An 18849-nucleotide genomic window follows, 5' to 3' on the forward strand; every position below is an offset into this window, starting at 1 on the left:
CTTTCTAGCTGTGTGATCCTGGGCAAGTCACTTAATTCTTCTACCTCAGTTTCCTCATTTGCAAACTGGGGGCAGGAATGGCCCCCAACAGCACCTACCTCCCAAAGTTGTGAGGATAAAATGAGATGATATTCATAAAACACTTCAAACCTTATTTTTAACTTTTTAAAAATTCTTTCAAACTTACGTAAAATGCTGGCAATTAACAGTATTTTTTGTTAATAGGTCTTGATTTTTAATTTCTTCCTCTATAAGAAAAAAAAAAAGGGCTGAATCAGATTATTTCACAAGCCCTTTTTCTACTTTTATCATTCAGTGCCCTTGCATCCTCACACTGCAGTGGGGGGAGATCCTCCAAGAGTATCTAGAAGAAGCCCTCCCAATTTAAAAATAGAAACTGAGGCCCAGAAGTGGTAAGAGGTGAGCCCAAGTCTCAGGCTAGAACTCAAACCTAGCTAGGCCTTAAGTCCCAGCTCAGTCTTCCCACCAGCCCACTTGGGAAACCAATGTGTGAAATCCCAAATTTGCTAACACTGAGCAAACCTGTCTTACTTAAGGATTTAAGATGATCATCATGGGATTTCATGTCCTCAGATTTTTGTTCCCTCAAGTCACTTTTGACCCTGCAAGCACATAGCAGCCCTTAGTTTTTAGATCCCCCAAATCCTCATGCCAATGACTGCAGCTTCCCTACAGATGCCTAACAACAGTTCACCAATCACAATGAAGACCACGCAGATATCCAACCCCAGTTTATTCTGAGGTCAATATTCAGAACACACTAAGAGCCACCAAGGAAAAGAGCTCACACGCCCAAATGTTGGTAACAAATACCTTGCCTTTCTACACTGCAATATGTAGAACAGTAGTCCCAAGGATTTAGTCCTGTTTTACAGATAAGAAAACTAAGTCTCAAAGATGTTAAGTGTATACAACTCTGTCAAGGTGCAGACCCAAGCCCAGGTCTCTTCTGGTTCTCCGGTACTTTCCTGGCCACCTCAACTGTCATGAGCCAGTATAATATTAAACCTTGATCAGTAACAACAGGCTAAATTATACATATTATGATCTAACAAAACAAAATAGAGAAAAGAAAAGCCCACAAACCCAAGGTGAGAGTCTGATTCCACCAAACACTACTGACTTCAGGCCAACTTGGATCTTCAGTAATTTCTCCACATTGAAAAAAGGATGGATGGACATTCAGGTATTTCCCTGTCCTGACTTGGTTCAGTCTTGGACTAACGTACCCTAATTCCACATGGGGACTGCAATACCACCCAGCCCAAAGACAGATTACATTTCAGGGCACATTTACATTTCAGCTTCTGATTCTTGACAGGACACAGCAGGAAAAAAAGGGCCCAGGTCACATCTTGGCTCACTCACTGTGGGATAGTGAGCAAGTCTGTTACGCTCCCTGGACCTTGGTGTTCTCATCTGTAAAATGGATGAGTTAGATCACATGCCCTCTATGGTTCAGCTATATTATTCTTCTTATAAAATAAAATCTAACATCCTAAGTACTAAGAGTGATATTCTGACATTAAGCTTTAAGTTAGAGTACAGAAAAAGCACCTCACAAGAACAAATTCAACAGTCTTAACACTAGAGTTTGGGGTTTTCAATGCAATAACAAAATTACCCTCTGTAGATACGGTTAATGTAAGTGACAGCCTAGTAAGACATTGAATAATGATGAGTGGCTCCCTTGGTCAACAGTCTTTGAAACAAAAAATCAGATAACTAACTGAAATGACAATGCATAACTATTTCAGTCTTTATGATTCTGTCCCCTTCTCAGAGAGAGCACTCATATTAGTAGGTCTGAGGAAAGGGGGCAAAGCATATACCCAATGAGTAGATGTGATCCCAGCCCCCTCCATAAGGTTAAACACACCAATTCCTCCCACAACAGACCTATCCACTAACTAGCATCCAAGCATCCACCACTGACTTCCTCCAAAGTCTTCTTCTAGGGCACAAAGTAATAATCCTCAGTTTTCCAAAGCCATCAGTACAGTCCAAGGGCCAGCTGGTACCACCAAGCTGGAAAAGCTTCCAGGATGGACTTGCAAAAAGACTGAAAAGAAGTCTTCTGTTCCAGGAAAAGACAGAATGATCATGAAAGAAACACCAGATCAGGAGGCAATCAACTGGGCTCTGAATCCCTATTCCACAACTAGTCTCATTCCCAGTCCCACCCCAGGCCAAAAAAGAGGAAATGACACAGTCCATCAGAGCTAGATCCTCTAATCCAAACTCTTCACTTTATAAATGGGAGAGCAAGGAAGGAACTTCTCATCACAAAGAGACTTCACTGGAGAGTAGTTCTAAAAACTAACATCTGAGAAAGACATTTTAATGAACTACTGGGAAACACTAGTATTCAGATAATCATTAAGCAGCAAGACACGCTAAGTCCTATGAAGAACACAAGAGATGGGTGATTCAGTCCTTCTCCAAACAGGGAAGGTAGCCCATGCACAAGGAACAGCGGCACAAAACTACCCACCCACACTAAGAAAGGTAGGGCCAGAATCCCGGTGGCCTCCAGAGGAAGGTTGGATCCTAGCACTGGGGTTTGGGAATCAGTTCAAACCAGAAAAACCATTGCTAAATGTTCAGCGTGAGCATTTGCACCTCAGAAAACACTACAACTCAGGGCTTAATTGATTGTTTTGTTGATTGTCTACCAGGGCTACTTAAACTTATTTTTTCCTGTGGTTCCATGGCCTGAGGGCATGCACAGTGCAGAGTGTGCATGCTCTGTGTTTAGAACCAAGGCTACAGTGAAGTTTTGAAATGCAACATGGGCAATCGCTGCTAGAGACACCTCGGATTGATTTTGAATTAATTTTTGGTTACTACACATTCAGAAGCCTTTTACTGTTGCCAAATTTTTCACAACCCATATGGGGTTGCAACCCACAGTTTAAGAAGCACTGGCCTCTAGACTTAAGAAAGTGATGGAAAAATGTTAATAATGCCAATTCAATTTACCACGCCCCCCATGGTTAAACACAAAGGATCCTGGTGGATTGTCAGAGACTCTCTACATAAGGCAGCACTGAGAAATGACCATCTCAGTAAGAGTACTGAAAACAGAAGAGCTTTGAGGGCAGGGACCATTGAGGTTTTGCCTGGCATACAGCAAGGGCTTAATAAATGTCTGTAGAATGTACGGACTTCAATTCTGTCTTTTCTACTTGCTCACCAGAAGTCCCATAGCATTCTCTAAATTAAAGAGGAGGACCACAATGGGAGATCAAAGCCATCCTAGTTTGAATGAAGAAGGCAGGGAGCCAGGAAGAGTGCGGTCTCAGTCACCAAGGAATGAAAAAAAGAAAAGGCACCCATTCAGTGTGACTCTGGGAGCTTTGCACACAACCCCAGGAGTGACTCAGTCCCTGTCCTCAAAGGAGTTACATTGTAACGGGGCAAACAACATACAAAAGGGAGTGGCAGGCAGATACGGATGGCTTTTCTCAGTTTGGGAAGAACCAAAGATAACAAGAGAACAGTGAGTGACGTGCCCTTTCTAAAAGGAACAAACGTTCCACTTCCCTTTCAGCATCACCATCTTTACTGACTGACATCCTTCTCACTATGTGCCAAAAAGAACAATTCTGGGTGACCTTAACCATGGAGCAGGTACAAACTACCAGACGTGACAGAGTCCTTGAGAGAAATGGAGCAGGAAACAGACTTGTGCATCTCATGACTTCCCATCACTAACACCTACCACTACCTAAACACAACAAAACTTTGTGGATGCACCCTCACAGCAAACACTGGCATTTAATAGGCTATGTAATGACATAAGTAAGGAGAAGAGAGAGACGGGATGTGAGAATGACCAAGGCAATGGGTGGTGCAAAGTGCTGAACTAATCACAGACTTATCCTCTCCAAACTAAACATTAAAATTCAACAAAAGCTGTGGCCCCAAAGCAAGCAGACTGAGATTTGATGTACAGCACTGCATTTATTCATCTGAACCAAAACACTTGGAACCAGATAGGTTTGACAAAAATGATCAGGAAATTCAGAAGCTTCTAAATGAAAAAGGAGAGCTCCACAGGGTTTACCAGCAGAATTTCACCCATCTCTAGGAAAGCAGCATTTAACCCCATCAAAAGTAAAGTACAAGTGAAGCTTAAAGAGATGCAGTATTCTTGACTCATTAAGGCAGATGAAATTCAGTTTTACACTGAATTTACAATCCAAAGCACTGTTATGATGCCTGAAGGATATTTCCAGGCCAAAGACCCATGGTGCATCTCAACTACTTAGTACTGAAGAAGCCACAGACACACCGATTAGTGATAAGGACATGATCCTGGATAGAAGGGTTGAACGTCGCCATAATTTTCAAGACCATCATCAATCAATACCAAAGTCTCGATCCCTCAAGTTGAAGCCAATACTTCTCTAGAAGAACTTCCAAGTGAAGAAATTCTGAATGTCTTATGGGCCAAGTACCTGGGCCTGATTCCATTCCAGCTGAGATTTACAAGACAGGGAGGGGATCCACTGCTCATATAAAAGCTGATGGAAATTTTCCAGGTTATATGGCAAGAAGAGGTTAGCCTCCAGAAGTTTAAAGATAACTTCATTGCCCTACTCTATACAGAAAAAGGAAATAGCTTGTTGTGTGACAAGTGGGGGCAGCAAGATTCTTGCCAGAGTCCTCCTTACTAGGCTGATCTTCCATCTGGAAGATGGTCATCTACCCCAGAACCAATGTGGCTTCAGAAAGAGCCAAGCAACGATCCATATGGTGTTTGCTGCCCAACAACTCCAGAAGAAACATCAGGAGCAGAACAGAGGTCTGTATACAATGTTCATCCATCTGACCAAAGCCTTTGATGCTGTTAGTAAGAGCCTGTGGAAAACCATGACAAAATTTGTTAGCCTGGAGAAATTCATCAGTATTGTACATCAGTTTCATGACTGCAGGCTCGCCCAGGCTCTGGGTAATGGATGATGCTCTAGCATTTTCCCAGTCACCAATGGATTAAAGCAAGGCTATGTGCATGCCCCCTTGCTTTTTAGCATGATGTTTTCAGCAATGTGGTTGGACATCTTCAATGAGGACAAAAAACCCCATCAGACCAAAAAAACATAGTGACAGTAAATTATTTAACTGAAACACTAATGTGGAGGGAGAGCTAGTGCTCAGCTTTTTGTTCACAGATGATTGTGCACTCAGTGCAGCCTCTGAGGCTGAGATGCAAAGGTATGGATCAATTCTCTGTGCTTGTGCTAATTTTGGCCTGACAATGAATACCAAGAAAACAAAGGTCTTCCACCATCCATCAATGCACCAGCCATACATGGAACTACTGATCACAGTGAATGGAGAAACTCTGAATGCTTATGCATAAGCTCGCTTACCCTGGCAGTGTATTTTCTAGGGAGGTCCACATGGATGACAGGGCTGACACACACATTGTCAGAGCTAGCTCAGTGTTAAGGAGCCTCCAAAGGAAAATGGGGGAGACAAGAGATATTAGACTGACTACCAAACTGAAAGTCTACAGAGCCATTGTGCTGACCTCATTGTTGCACACCTGTGAAACCTGGAGAGTCTACCAGCGCCATGCCAGGAAACTGAATCACTTCCATTTGAACTGTCTTAGGAAGATTCCAAAGATCACCTGGCAGGATAAGGTACCAGACACTGAGGTCCTTACTCAAACTAAACTACCAAGCATTCAAACTCTACTGCAGAGAGCACAACTTTGATGGGCTAGCCACATTGTTCAAATGCCAAATTGCCAAATATACATTTGTTAAAAGACTATTTTATGGAGAATTCACACAAGACAAGTGCTCATAGGGAAGTCAGAAGAAACAATACAAGGTCACTCAAAGTCTCAGTGAAAAACTTTGAAACTGATTGAGACATGGGACTGCCCAGCATGATATGCCCACATCAAAGAAGGCACTGTGCTCTCTGAGCAAAGCACAACTGTAGTAGCTCAAAAGAAATTTTAGATGCACAAATTCATTTGGACTATTTGTGCCCAACCTGCAGTGGAGCCTTCTGAGCTCTGGTCTGATTAGCCACAGTCAGATACACTGCACCTTGACTCCAACACAGTGGTGCTATTTTGGTGATTTGAAGATGCCTCTTCAAGTGAGGCAAACAGCCCAGAGTCACTCAGCTAGGAGGGGTCTGAGGCCAGAATTGAACTCATGAAGATGAGTCTTCCTGCCTCTAGGCCCAGCACACTGTGATTTATACATAACAAGTGCAGAATAGATGTTTATGCCAATGAAAAAAAGCAAACTAGAGATGTTGTGGAGGCATCCTTTTATTGGGAAAAGGTTGTGGCATGCAGGGACTGAGGAGAAATTTTACTATGTCTTAGTAGATCTGAGTACCTGGGTTCAAATCTTCAATGTGTGACCTTGGACAAATAAGTCATTTAATTTCTGGTTCTCAGTTTCCTCACCTGTAAAACAATCTGGAGCTTAAAATTTAACTCTAAATCATACAATTCTGATAAATAAGGGGAAACCCAATAATGTGTCGCTGATTGTTTATTCTCCAATAGCAAAAAGCAACACAGATAAGTCTAAAGTGTTGATTCGTATTTGACTTGGAAAACGATCTCTGTATTTTTAATGTGCATGAAACTCAAATTTTAAAAATGAAAATCAATTTGAGTTAAAATCAAAAACATTTTTCATAGACAGACTGAAAAAATACTGAACCAAAATCACAATGAAACTAATAATAAAAAGTTTAATGTGTCTGTGGACATGTAGCTTGTATCAGATTGCAGGCCATCCTGGGGAGACTTTAGAACTCGAAATCTTGTAAAAGTGAATGTTAAAAGCTAAAAATCAATAAGCGGGGGGAGATGACACCATAATGATGCCGATGACAGCATTTATCTAGTACTATCTCATCAGACCTTGTCGATGGCTTTGGCAGTTTCCTGACAATTAGTGATGCCTCAAAGTGGGAGAGGCAGCCTCAGCGGGTGGTGGCCTCCCCCTTCCTGGAGATGTTTGAGCAAAGGCTGGACGCCCACCCTTCTGGTCTGCTGCACAGGGAACTGGATTGGACTACAAGACTTTCAAGGTCTGTTCCAACTCTAGTAACAATAACTACCGTGTGCGTGCATGTGCGTGTGTGTGTATACTTTACAAATATTATATCGTATTTGATTCTAACAAGAAACCTGAGAGACAGCTACTATTATTAACCTCATTTTACAGATGAGAAAACTGAGGCAGAGAAGATACAGTAACTTGCCCGGAGTCACAGAGCAAGTCAGTGTCTGGGGCAGAATTTGAACTCGGGTCCAAATCGAGACTGGCTATGGCAATTTCTAAAGGGCTGGTTCACATGATGAACACAGCTGGAGCCACAATTCCTATCTGCTTTTTCTAAGTCATCATTCCTAAACAAGAACACAGGCTATTCCAAGAACTGAAGTCAGCAGCATTTCTAGATCAGCTTCTTCACCTTGCTTATATATTCTGCCTTCCCACAATTCCAGAAGTGGCTAGATAGAGGTCTCCCAGGCTGCATCTGCTTCTGTTCTAACCGAAGGGAAAGGGTTTGTTTAGTTTGATTACAACTCTGAAAAGTGGTCAGAATTCTGGCTCATAACACTTTGATGATGGAGCCTTCTCTTACATAATTTGTAAACAAACAGAGTTGATCCAAATGTAGCTCACTCAGCTCCTTAACTGTATTTAGAAAAATATATTCTTCATTCATTCAGTAAAAACCACACTAAATTCTCCTGTCAATACCATAAGAAATTGCAAGCTAGCCTCAAGAGAAATCCTGCAGTCTGTGGGCTCCTGAGTTGGAGGGGCCTCAGGAGGGGAATGAATGCATTTGCATCTTTACTCTCTTTAGATCCATACTGCATGTATCTATCTCCCTCGCTACTCTAAAAAGTCAGGGTGCTTTCTTCCCCTCAGATACACTCAAAGTGCTGCGACCTGCTGCCTGCCCTAATGCTCCAGTTCCAGAAGGTCACCCACATGAAAGGGACTTTTAGGAATCATCGTGAGTAATGGAGCGGCTCAAAGATCATTCAGCAGGGGCAGAGCTGATTCACTCTCTCCTCTGCATCGGCAGAGTCAATGCTTGATTCCGTTATATTCCGGGAAAATAAACACCATTACAAAGCTTCCTGGTCTAAAAGCAAATGTCCTAAATAAGGTCAATAAACAAGGCTAACAGGAAGCCCCTTATGATAAGCAGAACCCGCTTAAACACTGCTTTCTGCTTCTCCTTGGCCCTGGGACACATTTCCAAAGGGAGCCAGTTATAAGTCTACTTAAAAGAAGTAAGCAGAGCACCAAACCCCAGAACAATGTCACTGAGCCTATTTTAGCCACAACCAAACATCCCAAGTGAGGGGCTAGAACCTCAGGGTGTTACAAACAATATTTATCAAGTGAAACATGTCATCTATCTTCACGCAGAGAAGCCCCTCCTCTCTCACAAGTTCCCTAACCAAACCCTGCCAATACTCAGAAGAGCCAGGCCAAGTGTGTGCCCTGTTTCTGCACATCAGGGTGGTGAGGTCTTTTCTCCACTGGATCAAGACTGAGGACGCTACCTTGGTTAAAAGCAGATGGGAAGAGATGTACAGAGAAGGGGCAAGCGAGATAGGCAGCACACAAAGCTGAGAACTTGGCGTGAGCAGAACTGGGTTCCAAGTCCAGATGGGCCTCAGAGAGAGGTCTTGGAGCTATCTCAAAATTGGGATCAGAGAAGTGTTAAGTGCTTAGATTAGAAAGTCCTCATTTCACACCCTTTCCCTTTAAGCACCAGATCCCATGTGTGGTAAAGTGCTAGTGTATGGGGACAAGCCCACTGCAGACTTGGAGGAAGGCTGCCGGCCACTGGCTTCAAGGAAGAGTGACCAATGTGGCAACGTGCTACTCATCATCAAACTGGCAGAGTCGCTACTTAGGAACATTCATTTTTTTTCCAAACACACAGCAGGCCAGAAAGACTTTACAAGTCAAGGCGCCCTGTGGCATTTCTACTTCACTTGTTTGTGACAGAATCACAAAGGAAAAGCTGTGCCAAGAGGTCTGCAGTTGTGGAAAGAGCTCAGCTCTGCCACATGTGAATGGTGGACACGGGAGTAAATCCCTCCTCAAGGGGTCTGGCAAAGACTGTCATGTGCTGCTTCTCTATACACCAGCGCTCACTCAGCACAGCGCACAGTGCTTAAGAGAGTTTTACTGACTTTCTGAATCCATTTCCTCAGCTATAAAACGGAGAAATTCATACCTACACTAGCTACTTAATAGGGTTGTTTGTGAGGAATCTTTTTGTAAATCATTTAAGGATTTACACAATTAAGGGTGAGGACTTCTCTCCACCTGGATGGCCCTGACCATGTCACAAACTGAACTTTCCTTTTCCTTCTGACCTCATTATTCTGGTCAGTAACATCACCATTTACTCCATTTCCCATGTGAAAAACCCAAGTATTCTTCCCTCAACTTTTCAAACCAGTCACCAAGTCATGGAAACTCCTCTCCAATAGATCTGTCCTCCATTCCTTCCTCTCCAGTTATACACGCCACCCCACCTCCACTGGCCCCCCGCCCAACCACAGGACAGGCTCTCCACACAACACTATGCTAGTTGTAAGTCTTCCCTACACACCGGCCTTAGCACCCACCTGGGCATGTCTGTTAGGCACAGCAAAGTAGATTCAGTAATTCTTCTTAACACTCTCCAATGGTTCCCTCTGACTTAGAGGAAAGTTCGGGTCCAAGCAGGGGAGTCCAAGGCCCTTCCCACACTGACAACACCCAACTCTACCAGCTACTTCGGTGCTCCTGTGTTCCAACCACACTGGACTCAATGCTAACCCTTTCCCGGCCCCTTTCTATCTCTCTCATTCTGTTCACACTGTCTGCTAAGCCAGTTCAGACCAATGTCCTTCTTTCTCCTGGCCTTTTTAGTTTCTAGCCATTCCATCCTCCTCCTAGAGCCCTAGGCTATATACCTCAGCCATCACAAAGCACTTTGCTATTATCTCCTGCACCCTGGTGTTCATGCCCCTTCGATGCCAAAAGAGCAGAGGCAAAACAGTCCTCTAACTCAGCATCCAGCAGGTACTTACTGGATGCCTATTCAATTGGACTTTATCCATTCACAGTCATTTCTTATTTCCACCTTTCAGAGGCCTCCTCTTCCTCCCAGACTCAGCTCAGATGCCTTTTCTCCATGAACCATTCCTGGATTCTCCAAGTCACCCCTACCCCTTGGCACCAGTGGCACTCTCCTCTTAAATTGATCCTTTTTTATCCCTGTCCTGGAGGGCAGGGCCTGTCAGTTTTAATTCCAATCACCTAAGCACTTTAGCATACTCCCTTGTACACACCAGGTGCTTAGAAAATAGCTGTTGAATGAAATGTGTTGGATTTTCTCTGGCCAAAATTAAATCCTGAACTGACTTTCCTCTTTCATTCAGAACATTTCTGAGACTTCTTCTCTATAGCCAAGTGGTATATACTTATTAAATAACATGGTATGTACTTGTCTAGGTATTTATATTTATGAAGGAAAATCTGCCGCAAAAGAAATATCATGGATACAAAAGCCAAATAAAAATGTCCCAACCCACTGATCCTTTTCAGCGGTACCTTAAAAAGTCAAGATTATACATTTCCAGTGGTTAAAAAGAAAACCAAACACCTAAAATAATTCAAGCCAATCTTATATTTAAATCACACATAACCTTCCACCTAAGGTTCTCAGTAACACAGTGGAGTGGAAAAAAATCTGAAATTCATTTTTTTCTGTAGACAAAGCCCTATATTAAGATTAAATATACCAATGTATTCACATTCAATTATACTATATAATCTCACCTTTCTTACACGTATGTATGGTCTTTAACTTCTAAAGTATCATCTAAATGATCTATAATGTGCCTAGCTAGCAACACAAAGACAAGAGACTGTCAAGAACCCCGCAAATGCTATTGGCAATGAATCTTCAGTACATGGGCATCTGTATCAAATCAAAATATCACTCAGAATCAAGGAGCCAGAAGGCCCTGCAGAGAGCAACTATTCCCCCAGTCCTCATTTTACAGATGAAGAAACTGAGGCCTGGAGTGTTTAAGAATTCCAATTTTGAATTGGCATCTCCATCAACCAGTATAGTGCTCAGAACTTAAAAGGTATTTAGTAAATGCTAATTGGTCGAACTGTCCAGTCACATAGGTAGTGAGTAGCAGAGTTGGGATTCCTCTCAGTAGACCTGGGCTGCAAATCCCCACTGTTGTCTTTGGGACTTCAGGCAAGTCCCTTAGGCTCTTCCTCAGTTTCCCTTTCTGCTAAATAAGAGGATCTGACTGCAAGTCCTCTCACTAGGATCCTGCCCTCAGGAGTTTTAATCAACAAGTCCAGCTTTAAATTCAAGTTCTCCTCATGAAAATACCAAGAAATCCAGCAGCATTTTGGATTAGCAAAACCAAATCAAAGTTAAACCACTCTCCAACCAATGGTCTTTGCCATCACACTCCAAACAGACTTGATTACCCTGCTGCCTCTGAAAGCAGCATGCTAAAGAAGGAAGAACCAGGACAGGCAGCTTCCTACTCATTCATTTAAGAACATAACCAAGTCACTTCAGTGCTTAGCCTCAGTTCCCTCGTCTGTAAAAATGGCAGACTACTACTAATATCTGCACAATCCACCTCACAGCATTTGTAAACCAAGTCTTCTACAAACCATGAGTGCAACAGATAGGAATAAGAACACTCAGGCATCTAGAAACGAATATGGGCCTTGCATGAAAACACTAACCAACGTCTGCCAAACTCATTCCTTCGCAGCAGCATCACCTGACGTGCACCTAACATGCAAGTTTGTCTCTGCACGGTGCCAACTCTGCCAACTGCCCTTTGATCCCAGGAAGTAATGGAGGGACACGCTGTATTCCAAGTGATCACTTCCAAACAAGCTTTCCCAGAATCAAGACTAAGAACATGCAAGGAGATGAGCTGGTCTGGTTTCTGCCAGCCGGACCCCATGGAAATAACGGTGACAGAGTGTCTGAGAGCTTGGATCATTTCTCAAGCGATGCCTTCACTCCCCAAGTACTGGCTGGAGAAACGCTGGACTAGATGATGAGTTGTACTGTTGTTAAACAAACCAACCCAACACACAAAACCTCACCTCCTTCCTCTCATGTTCTCCCTTCCTCCAAGGCCTAGCTGGGGGCAAATGATAATCATTCAGTAAAGAGGAAGAATGCGGGCCATTTTTAAGAAGCTCAGGTTCTGTCAGAACTGGCTGGTGAAACCTGTGGATTTGGTGGTGGTTGTTGAGTTGGGGCTCACTGTTTGTGACTGCCCTCCCCCCAATCATGTTCTTCAATGTACAAAACACACAGGATTACAAAGGAAACCAAATATGTTGAAATACAGCTATCCAAACAAATGCTATTAAGGTCACAGATCCCAGGTTACGAATCCCCCAGAAGACAGGTCCTGAAATGGAAACCCCCTGCCTCAGGTCACCACACAATCTTGTGCTAAGGCCAGAAGTGAGGTCTTCACCCAAGGTCACCATTCACCTTCAGGGCAGAGTTTCTGAAAATGTAAAATGGGGGTTGAGAATACTGATGCTTGATGGTCCTCTGCAGGTCTGTCATTATGCTATAGTGGGGGAAAAGCACTCAATCTGGAGGCAAAGGAAGCCAGTTCAGAACTTGGCACTGCTGCGTATTACCTGTGTGACCTTGGGCAAGTCATTTAACTTGTCCCAGCCTGTTTCCTCCCCTATAAAAGTTCAAAAGCTTTGTTTCCCTTGGACCAGACTAAGATGCCTTCCAGCTCCAACATTTATGACTCAAACGCTTCTGATTTATAATGTTTAAACAGATACTGTCAAACGTACTGACGGGGGATAAGACAGAGTGAAGGCTGTGTGTCAGTGGATGGCGACCCATAAAGGAAATGTTTCTGACATATCACAGGAGTCTTCACAGCAGTTCTGACAGTTCCAAATCAGCAAGTGAGTGTGTACTAGACCCCAATCCTAGCAGGATGAAGACAGTACTACTCTCGGGAGTCCAAAAGATGTCCAGGTCTGTCTCTAACACCTGGCCACTGGGATCTTGGTTGAGACCTCTCTGGGGATCAGTTTCTTCATCTCCAAAATGGAGAGCACTTGCCTAACTCATGGGATTGTTGTCAAAAAACACCTGATATGGCTTGACAAAATTCCATTTCTGAGACACTTTAATGAGAAAATATCCTGCCTCCTAAAAGTGTGAGGACGTACAAAGACTTCTAATCTGATGTCCTTTAGCCATGTAAAGCTCCAGATGATACACAGAGAGGCTGGAGGCCTTTACCAGAAAGAAGGGTCAACCTCATGTTTGCTGCTGCAGCTCAAGAACCTTCTCCAAAGCCACAAAAGGAAATGAAGACAAGCGGATGGGATAAAAAGGCCTTTCTCTGCACGAGGAAGAACTTCTGCTCTAGTTTGAAAAAAGAGAGAGAGAGCACACACTGGAATGATCTAAAGCTGCCTATAAATATTTGAGAACATCAAAGGCGGTCCTGTGAAATTAAAAATGCTGTCACACAGATAGGAACTAGCCTCTAGCACTGCCAGCTTCAACACGCGAGAGAGAGCCTCTGATCTGTGGAGCAAAGGCCTGGCTCCTCGAGAAACTGGATTCACCAAAGAAAAAAGTGAACCAACAGTTGAGTTTTAATAAGGGTATTAAATACCTGACGAATGAGCTAATTAGAGTTTAACTCTTTCAAGATTGTCAGCGCTCTTAAGAACACTATAAACTAAGTTCCCTCTACAGAATCTAGTTAAATCACATCTTGAACAGAACAATGGAGGGGAAAACTCCAAAAATAGCACCATAGGACCTCAAGTCAATCCATTTTCCCAGGTCCCTTTAAGTTGAAAGGTGAATGAAGGCTGAGGAGAAGGAGGGAAGAGAGGCCATTCCAGCAGGTCTGGCAGGAGAGGATATCTACTGGCTTGGGGTAAAGTTCTTCTATACTAGACTGAATGAGGCCCTGTTCAAACCCAACTTAGGAAGTCCAGGGCCACCAGATTAGAGTTTTCAAAGCCACTGGATTTTCCCTGTTGTGTGATAGACAGGTTACTGAACCTGGAACCAGAAGACTTGGGTTCAAAGCCTGCTTCAGAAAAGTAACCAACCATGTGACCCTGAGTAGATTCCTTAACTTCAGTGTACACTAAAAGTCTGGGCTCAGTGGGTTCCAGTCTCTCCCAGCTTCATACCGATGAGTCCAGGGGTAGAAGGAATATCTTTAGTATGTTTTTGATGCCTTTTGAAAAAACATCATTGCCACCCCTTCCACCCCTCATAACAAACAGTGTAATCAAGAGGAAACCACACAAGGTCATGTGAAAGCATCTGCCTCATTCTGCCCCTCGAATCTGGCATTTCTCTGCTGAGAATCAGAGCAACAAGAAAAGCCTAAGCATCTGCCCACGAGAAGACTTCTGTTTACTCTCTGATTATAGGCTCCTGGAGGGAAGAGAGTTCCCAGCCCAAGAGAGGCCCCTCAACATTTGTGACATTGAGCTTCTAAGAGAAGCGGCCTAGCAAGCATATCAGCCTTAGAAACAAGAACTGGCTTCCCAATCCCAGATCTGACCATGCCTATCTGTGACCACAGGCACCTGAACCCCCAGGGTTAGGAAATGTTACTAGCTACATTTTACAGAGGAGGACACTGAGGTTCAAAGAGTACAGAATCAAAGGAGACTCTATGGCAAACATCTGTTATTAGTGATTACCTGACTGAAATCTTGGCCACGAGTTAAAGAGTTTCCCCACCCCGCCTCCATTTAAGACCACTGCGGCAAGGTATCCAAGAGCCTTTGAGTTGTCTGTCTCACACCCCTGCTCAAGGGGCTTCTGTGACCCAAGAACCAAAGCTTGGCTGTAGACAGAGCAGATTGCTCCATCCTCAGGGCCTCTTCTCCTTACCTCCAGCTCTAACAGTCTATTAGCCATAAGGAAGGAATAACAAGTCTTTTTCCCCCCCGAAAAAGCAAGCTTTCTCCCAGCACACAAAATGCTGGGAGACTTTGTTCCATGCTTCAAGCAGTGGAGATTTCCCACAGATCCCCTCCTTTTCAACTCAGTAAATGGCTATTGAGAGTTTTGTGGCCAAAATGTTTGAGGAGAGCTTGTGATCAATCTGGCCCTAGACACTTCCTGGATTCTTGGGCCTATTTGACCACTGGGCACACACCTGAAAATTCATGCTTACCTTCACTCCAATACGCCAACTCCCTCCCCCCAGCCCCTCCTGGAGCAGACCCACCTTCAGTCCACCTCCATCTCCAGGACCTTCCCTCCCCACTCCCCATGTTCAGCTCTCTTTGGAGCTATTTAGAATGGAAGCCCCTTGAGGACAGGGACCAGCTTCCTTCTGAGCACTTTATAAATGTCTGTTGCCAATAAGAATGTTGGTGTTGTTGGTGATGACGATGGTGATGGAGTTGGTGGTGGGGGTGGCGATGATGTTGGGGTTGGTGGTAGTGCTGGAGAATGACGACAGTGATGATGATGGTGGGGGTAATGATGATGAGGATGATGATATAATAGCTAGCATTAGCAAGGTGCTTTAAAGTTTACAAAGAACTTAACAAATATCATCTCATTTGATCTTCACAACAACCCTGGAGTCAGTGCTGTTATTATGACTACTTTACAGATGCAGAAATTGAGACTGAGAGAATGGCTTGCCCATGGTCACACAGCTAATGAGGAAGGAAATGAATTCAGGTCTTCTTGCCTTCAGATCCTAGACACCTAGCTGCTTAGGCACCTTGGCAGCAGAAAAAAGGGGTTCTGAACTATTTATTCCAAACAGAAAGTTTACAAAGCAACTCCATACACTGTGGCCTAGAGAGAGCTTTCACTTTAAGTTGAGGGCAGTAGTTGGTAAGTATAGAGACAACCTTCCCCCCAAGTAAGCTAAGCACAGAGTATGGGGGAAGAGGGTGGGGGAGGAAGAGAAGCCAAAAAAACCAAGGCATGCCTCCCAGTCCCATTTTTAAGTAAAGTCAATAATATGTGTTATTTGGAGGATTAAGACTAATAAAGTATTTGCTTTAAGGAAAAATGCAAATTGAACTAAATTAAAAGCTGAATTAAGTCAGGCTTTCCATGGGTCCCACATAATTATAACGCCAAAGTACAGCTTCTCATGCACCACAGCACCCTAGGGTGCTTCAGTGCAACCTAGAAAAGGACTTGGCTCTGCATTTCCCTCTCCCAACAGGAGCCTAGAGACACACAGCATACTGTTAGCAGGAACCCTGGAGAAGGGGGGAAAAATCAATTCTAACCTATACGCTGGGATCCCTTCATTTCCCTCTGAAACAGGCCTTAGTAAAGGGTTTCAGCCTGGCTGCTGGTAGTACTTTTGTACCAGATTCCGCAGGTCTAGACACACACACAAGCACACACACACACAGTCTCCCTCCCTCTACTTCTCTCTCTGTCAGATGTACAGCCCCATCTATCTTTCTTCGGAACTTACATACTGTAGTTAATACCTTTTACATATTGTGTTCTATAATTCTACTTAGCTGTATATGTAACGGCAATCAGGCTTGCAGTACTTCACCAATGAAGGGGCCTAAAAGACATTGTTCAACTGGAGAGCTCACGGGCTGATCATTCAGTGAGGCAGAACCACCTCAGTTTAACTCAAAATACTCAAAAGACCTGAAGGAAGTCCTCCAGAGGACTTGGGCAGTCCTCCTAAAGGCTCACGATCTGAGGTGGGCTGCAATCCCACATCTCTCTGTGAGATTCCAGGTCCACCTCCCTATCTGAGGGGAGGCTGGAGGAGCCTTGTCTCCTCACAGGAGGGTAAAATTCAAGCCACACAGACCTCAGGAGTGGAATAGTAAGGCTTCTAGCTTGAGCTCTACCATGTGCTGGCCTAGCCACTTCATTCAACATTCACAACGTCAACTTCCCCATACCACCCTGTTCTCAGGACTGTTCGTGAGGAAAGGGCTTCATAAAAATGAAGCTATCACTAAACTGAGCTCTGTCGATGGTAGTTTGTGGTACAGATCAAGAATCCAACAGGTGTTGGATGTGTTTAGAAATGAGTGCCTACCCCCTAGAGTCTGAACACCCTGGCCCATACTATTCACATAATCCAAAAAAAAAGAGGGGGAGAGAGTAGCACAGCATGGAACCCCAGGTTGGGACTATTTGTTGGGATACTGCTGCCACGGAAGTAAACAACAACATCTGGTTTTATCTCAGCCATCATTGAATGCTCACTCAAGAACAGATATGGAATTAGACACATCTGTGACAAATCAACATGGGCACTCACTCAAAATCCTGGCAGCTGCTGCCTACAGACCCCCAGGTTATTCCCCTTCCTTCCTCAACAAATTCGATACCTGGCTTAGAAAAACTCTCCTCCCTGACTCTTGCTTTCATACCAGGAGACTTCAACAAACATAGTGAATCTCCCTCCAACACCCTAACCACTCAGTTCCTCAACCTACTCACCACAGCTCAGCCACAAAGATGGTCACACCTCAAACTTCCCATCACCCACAAATGCACCATCTCCATATGAAAAAATTCTGACCTCTCCCTATGCCTTCTCTTACGCAATTACTCCACCGATCCTGACCACTCAGCTCTCTCCCATGTTATCTCCCCTGCATTAGCCCCTCTCTCCTCATCTTGGTTCCTTGGTTAAATGATTCCACTCTACACTGTCCTCCTTTCATGAATCCATAGCCCTCTAATATTGTGGATTCCCTCAGCAACCCTCAGCCTTTAAGGAAGGCAGTGAAAATCATGACACCATTCTGACTGGATCCACTACAAATTATACTAATAACCTCCACTAGACCTCTCTGTTGCTTGGCAATCCCACTATCCAATTCTCCACAGCAGCTCTCACAGCCCTTTTCACCCTTCCTCAAACCTCCATGGCTCCCCCATCCCCTCACTCTGTAAGCTGAGAACCTTGAGAACCTCCTATTTTACAGAAAAATTTGAGGCCATTTGCTGTGAACTCTCTCCTTCTCTGTCTTTCTCATCTATCACTCAAATTCCTTCTGCCATTGCTTCCTCCTTCACCCTGTTGCCCATGACCAAGTGGCTGATCCCTCCTCCATCCTGTCTTCAACAGACTGTCCCCTCGGGCATCCCCACTCTCACTTATTTTTAAATCTCCTTCCCTCTTATCTACAAATAAGTCCATGTCTCCCCATCCTGAAAAAACCCTCACTTGAGCCTCTGATCCCCGTTATCTTCCGATATCTCTATCTTATAGTGTCCCATTTCTCTTCTGCCTTTCATAGCTAAACTCCTCATAAAGGTCACCTACAACAGGTGCCTCCACATTCTCTCCTTTCACTCTCTTCTTAAGCCCTTACAATCTAGCTTCTTACCTTATCATTCCACAGCACTGCTCTCTCCACAGTTACTCATGATCTCTTAGTTACCAGATCCAAGGGCATTTTCTCTGTCCTCTTTCACCTTGATCTCTCAGTAGCCTTTGACAACTTTATATCTCTCTCCTTGATACTCTCTTCTCTCTAGGTTTTCAGGATCTCTCCCCTTTTATTTTCTTCTCTCTCTCTCTATCACAGCCTTAAACTCCTGGTGTCCCTCAGGGCTCTAGCCTGGGCTCTCTCCTCTTCTCCCTAACTGATTCTCATCAGTCCCCAACTCTATACCTTTCCTGTCCCAACATCTCATACCTCACTTCTACCACCAGCCTTTTGGACATCTCAAACTGCATGTACAATACATATCTTAGAATAAGTCCAAAACAGA

General features: G+C 44.0%; 1 protein-coding gene across 1 annotated transcript in view; it reads right to left on the reverse strand.

Moving 5' to 3' along the window:
* Nucleotides 1-18849, reverse strand: part of ZNRF3 (zinc and ring finger 3) — a 194598-nt gene that overhangs the window by 162759 nt on the left and 12990 nt on the right. The window lies entirely within an intron of this gene.

This window comes from Notamacropus eugenii, chromosome 4 (genome assembly GCF_028372415.1).
Source record: "Notamacropus eugenii isolate mMacEug1 chromosome 4, mMacEug1.pri_v2, whole genome shotgun sequence".
NCBI lineage: Eukaryota > Metazoa > Chordata > Mammalia > Diprotodontia > Macropodidae > Notamacropus > Notamacropus eugenii.